This window comes from Struthio camelus, chromosome 1 (genome assembly GCF_040807025.1).
Source record: "Struthio camelus isolate bStrCam1 chromosome 1, bStrCam1.hap1, whole genome shotgun sequence".
Taxonomy (NCBI): domain Eukaryota; kingdom Metazoa; phylum Chordata; class Aves; order Struthioniformes; family Struthionidae; genus Struthio; species Struthio camelus.
Genome location: NC_090942.1, coordinates 166,701,633 through 166,706,267, shown reverse-complemented (window position 1 = coordinate 166,706,267; position 4,635 = coordinate 166,701,633). Strand labels below are relative to the sequence as shown.

Below are 4,635 nucleotides of genomic sequence, written 5' to 3'. Positions count from 1 at the left end.
AACCAAATAGAAGGTAATTCAAAGGAAAGCTTTAGGCTTCTTTGTCCTGTGTCATACCCTGCTGTTGCAACTGTTGTACTTACAACTGCAGCAGAGCTAACGCGTGTGATACACCCCTTCCTGGGCTGCTGCCACAGTCTTCCTTCACTTAAAACAGTGACTCAGTAGCCAAAGATGGTCATGGAAAAAAACACAGCAGCCAAATCTACCAGATTTTGAATATTTGACTAAGACTGAAACATCATGATAAATTGTGACTTTCCTCTGAGTGCCCTGTGAGGCATCAGCTTCAGTATTTGCCGCTCACTTTAAAAATATTTGCAACCATAACTGTAGTGGCAAAGAAGCTTCGCAGTTGCACAGAAGGAACCTTATGATTAAAAAATAAAGGCTTAGTGAGGTAGACATGAAAGTAGCCTGGATCTGCTTCCTAGCAGGGGGTTCATCCTGGAGAAACAAGCTAACAGAAAAATAAATGGAAACAGAGATGTTCACTGGCAAGAAGAAACCTGGAAAGCAGCAATGCTAACAAAAAGATGGAGCAAAGCAGATAAAGCTGAATGAAAAATATCTGAATGTGGTGTGACATAAAAGCAATAAAGCAATAACACTTGGGGTTATTTTCCCAGAGCCTGCCAAACCACATTTGAAACCTGCATCAAGCCCGCAAAATCAAACAGACAGAAGTTTAAAAATACCAGAATTAAGGTTATCTCTACAATACTTAATTTTATCCTCTTCTTCCACATAAGACCTGAGGCATCCAGTGCATGCTATCTGAATGCCATACTGCATAAAAATTAGATTTTCTTGTCAGTGTCCCCATGGCTATCGCCCTTAGTATTTCAGTGTTTCACAAAAATTTGTGTTTTACTTCACAAAACCTCTGAGGAGATAATTGGTATTACTATCCTTATTTTAAAAATAGAAATTTTATACCCAATTATAGCGCGTAACCGTCATTAAATGCCTTTTCTAGCATTTCAGGGAACTGTGTGGCAGAGAAGATCAAAATTTCCAATGTAGCACTTACAGGGTATGTCTATACTGGTACATATAAGCAGGCCTGGGACCAAATCCTGGCCGTTCCTGCCAACAGCCTTGTGACCACACTGCGCAGGGCTAGTCTCGCAGGAGCAAACGTAACTTGGAAAAAGTAACTTTCAGGGGTGCAAAATAGAGCTAGAGCACAAGCTAACAAGTAAGCAGAGTGGATAATCGGGGGTCTAATGCTCCTGCTTGCTCTCACTCTCGCTTACTTAGCAGTATAGAAATGGCCAAAAAGAAAACAATTTTTCTCTTTCTTACCTCCTTGTTTACACATCCGGTGCAAATGTATACCTGCCTAATTCATTCCTGGACCACCATTAAAATCCTTGCTGAATAAATAAGTTCTTCAGAAAAATGTATTTATTTCTTGCATTACACTCACAAGAGGACAACTAAGGCTGCACAAATAATCCTAACTTTAACATTTCCTTCTATGTTTGAGTGCTTGACTATGCAATCTTAATATGCTTTGGAAGGCTTTAAAAAATTTTTAGGAAAAAATGCTAATACTCTTATACAGTTACACTGTCCTTCACCTGTCTTATTAGTGCAGGGTCTAAGTAACAATTCTGCTGTTTGCACTGATCGCATACTCACGAGCGCTAAGCACTCCTCGGATAAGCAACTCAGGAGCAGTTCTTGATGTGATGCTGTGGTAAGAAAGCGAGGTCTTTTCAGGATTAGCTTAAAGGCTACTGGACAGAAGTAAGGAGATGATCTGCTTCTGCGTTTTGCACTGCTGACAGCAATACTGATAGATGTTTTTCTGTGTATTGCTCTGGTGTCAGTACATTGAAAAGGCTACAAAAATTGTCTGAAAGCAGGACAAAGTGCCTTAAAGTGAGAGTTTTAAAGATCTGGGTTTCTTTGGTGTATCAAAACAGAGGCATGGTGACAACTTGATTAAGAAGCCTTCGTGAGGAGCAAATGCCAGGTACTGAGCTCTTTAATCTAGAAGGCAAAATGGTTAACAGAAACTACAGCTAGAATTTAACAGACGACAGATTTAAATTAAAGTAAGGAACACACTTGGAATGGTTGCAACAAATTACCGTGAGAATTAGTGGATTTTCTGTCTCTTGATCTCTTCAGACCAAAACCAGATGCCCTCCTTTAAAGACATACTTCAGAAAAACCCAAGTTATTGGTCCCAGCATAAAAGCAAAGACAGGGCCGGGTGGATTAACTGAGTTGTAAAGACAACATTACTAGGGTTTTCTGGCCTTACAGCAGCAGGTAGGTTCAACAAGGTGCTGCCATCTGAGTAACGGTGAGATTGAGGCACTTTGATCCCAAATTCGAGATTTCGGGGCAGAGCGCTCGCTCGCTCTCCTGTCTCTGCCTCTTTCCTTTCCCTCCTGGGAGTCTCTCTCCGCCCTGCTCCTGTCCTTCGCGCCATCCAGCTTCTTCTCTGCTTATTTTTCTGCTCTTGCTCCTGGTGTCCTTGCCCTCCTTCGTCTATAGCGGGAGGCAGGAGGAGGCAAGGCAGCGGCGCCCCGGGGCGAGGCGGAAAAGGGTTGCCCGGCGCGACGGCAGCGAAACGAAAGAGAAAAAAAGGCTTCTGCCGAAACCCGGGATCGAACCAGGGACCTTTAGATCTTCAGTCTAACGCTCTCCCAACTGAGCTATTTCGGCTCGCGTTCGCTTTGCTCTGAGGTCTCGTCATAAAGGCATTTTCGTCCGTAGAGCGGTCGAAAGCCAAACTTGGTAGTTTCGCTGCCGGCGCTGCACTACCAGTTCCGCCATAAAGTAAATGAAAGCGCTGGCGGGTCATGCGGAGGCTGCTTCCCCTCTCCCACAGCACATCAGCATTAGCGCGCAGTGAGCAAGTTTTGACTACCAGCTCAGCATGCTCTCAGAAGGCCCAACAGAGTACTCTTGAGCACACGTTATTTTTAGAGTGATACCACATGCAAAAAAAAAAAAAAGGGGGGGGGGAATTTAAATAAGAGAGCTGCTGTTTTCCTCCATTACCTAGTACTAGGAATACCACAAACAAATTGATGTCAGGTCTTTGCAAATAAAATTTAGCCTTACTGCAAAGGCAAATATAGCGTTAACACGCAACTATATGTATCACATAAACTACGTACATTTAGTATCAGTATAAAGCCCTTTCTGTTACAGCTCCCTATACTGTTTCGGGGATAACAAGAACTAAAATATTCTCGGGGATTCAGGAGCATTACATTGGGGGTACTTTTGCTTCAGAGTTTTTGGTGACTCTGTTTTGAAGTTTGAAGACAAAATCTATACATCAGTTCTGACACCCTGAAACATGACCAGAAAAAGCTCCCCACCTCCATTCTCATTTTTCAAAGGGTTTGCTCAGAGACACGTGTTCCACATGGGAAGCTCTGCAAGCGTGTATAAATCACAAAGTCTAAACTAAGCATATTTCTAGGGAAATTGAGTTTATTCCCACATTGTCAATTAGGCATTTATTTCAACGGGCAGTCATTTCACCTCCGCAACTACAAGTCTGAAAATCCAGGACGCGCAAAAGAGCATGTGTTAGCGCATGTGATCCTGGTAACGGATACTCACTTGTATCTGTTGTTTGTAGGTGTTTATTTGCACTTCTTCGCACTCCGGAATGACCTGCTTGTGAGAGTTTTGAGAGTTTGCCCTATCTGTGTTCCCTGCGTGCTGCGGGGAGGAATGCTGCTTTGCAAGGTCGTCCGCTGCTTCTCCATCTTGTCAGTCTAATATAAAGTCAAACACACCTCCGTCTCTTCCTCAGTAGAGGCAGAGTTGAATATATTGCTCCTTCTTCTAATATGGAAGAAGCAGTCTTTTCCCAAGCTAGCCCTAGGAGTATATGGTGACCTACATCACCAAATCTCCTTTTACTCTTGGGCAAAAAGTGTCATTTTTCTCAAGTTGTCCAGCTTCTGGAAAGTCTTTTGTGACCAGCATTCTTCAGTAGCTGCACTTTGCAGATCTGGACATGAGACATGCTTTCAGAAGCAGAAAGACAGAGGACTGGGTCAGCAGTTCCTTCCCTAGTGACTGAAAACAAAATTTCAGTTAGGGAGAGGTTAAAAAAAAAAACAAAAAAAAATCATAATAGAAAAGATGTGGTAATAATAACATACTCATACAAAAATCTCATATTCTCATGATTTTCCATTGCCACTGGCAATGACTGTTCTGCTCAGAAATGATGAATGTAATCACTTAATGAGCGTGTCTCCTACTGATGCAGCTAATACAATCTTGTGATCTCTGGCCCAGAAAAACTCCAAATGTGTGATTACATGCACAAAAGTTAAAACACTATTGACATTAGAGTTTCCATACCCATTACCACAAAAACCAAAGCTACTATAGATGAACAGACTGTTTCTGATAGTTATTACTTTTAGAAGCATTTGTTTTTGCCAGGGGAGGCAACAGAAATAAAAACTAATAATGGGAATGCAAGAAAAATCAACAAGAAAAGGATGAGTCAGAGTTGGATACAGTATGTTTAATAAAAAAAAGATTTTCCCTAGCAAAATTTAATCTTTTGCACAAGAATCACCATAATTGAAAACTAGAAATATATTGGCATTTCATGGCTCCTTAAAGAGAGCATCAGAA

At 41.8% G+C, this 4,635-nt stretch overlaps 1 non-coding gene across 1 annotated transcript; it reads right to left on the bottom strand.

Annotated features, from left to right (window-relative positions):
* Positions 1 to 2,612: 2,612 nt before the first annotated feature.
* TRNAF-GAA (transfer RNA phenylalanine (anticodon GAA)) lies at positions 2,613 to 2,685 on the bottom strand. Its single transcript has one exon. It is a non-coding gene; the product is annotated as a tRNA-Phe (tRNA).
* Positions 2,686 to 4,635: the final 1,950 nt, after the last annotated feature.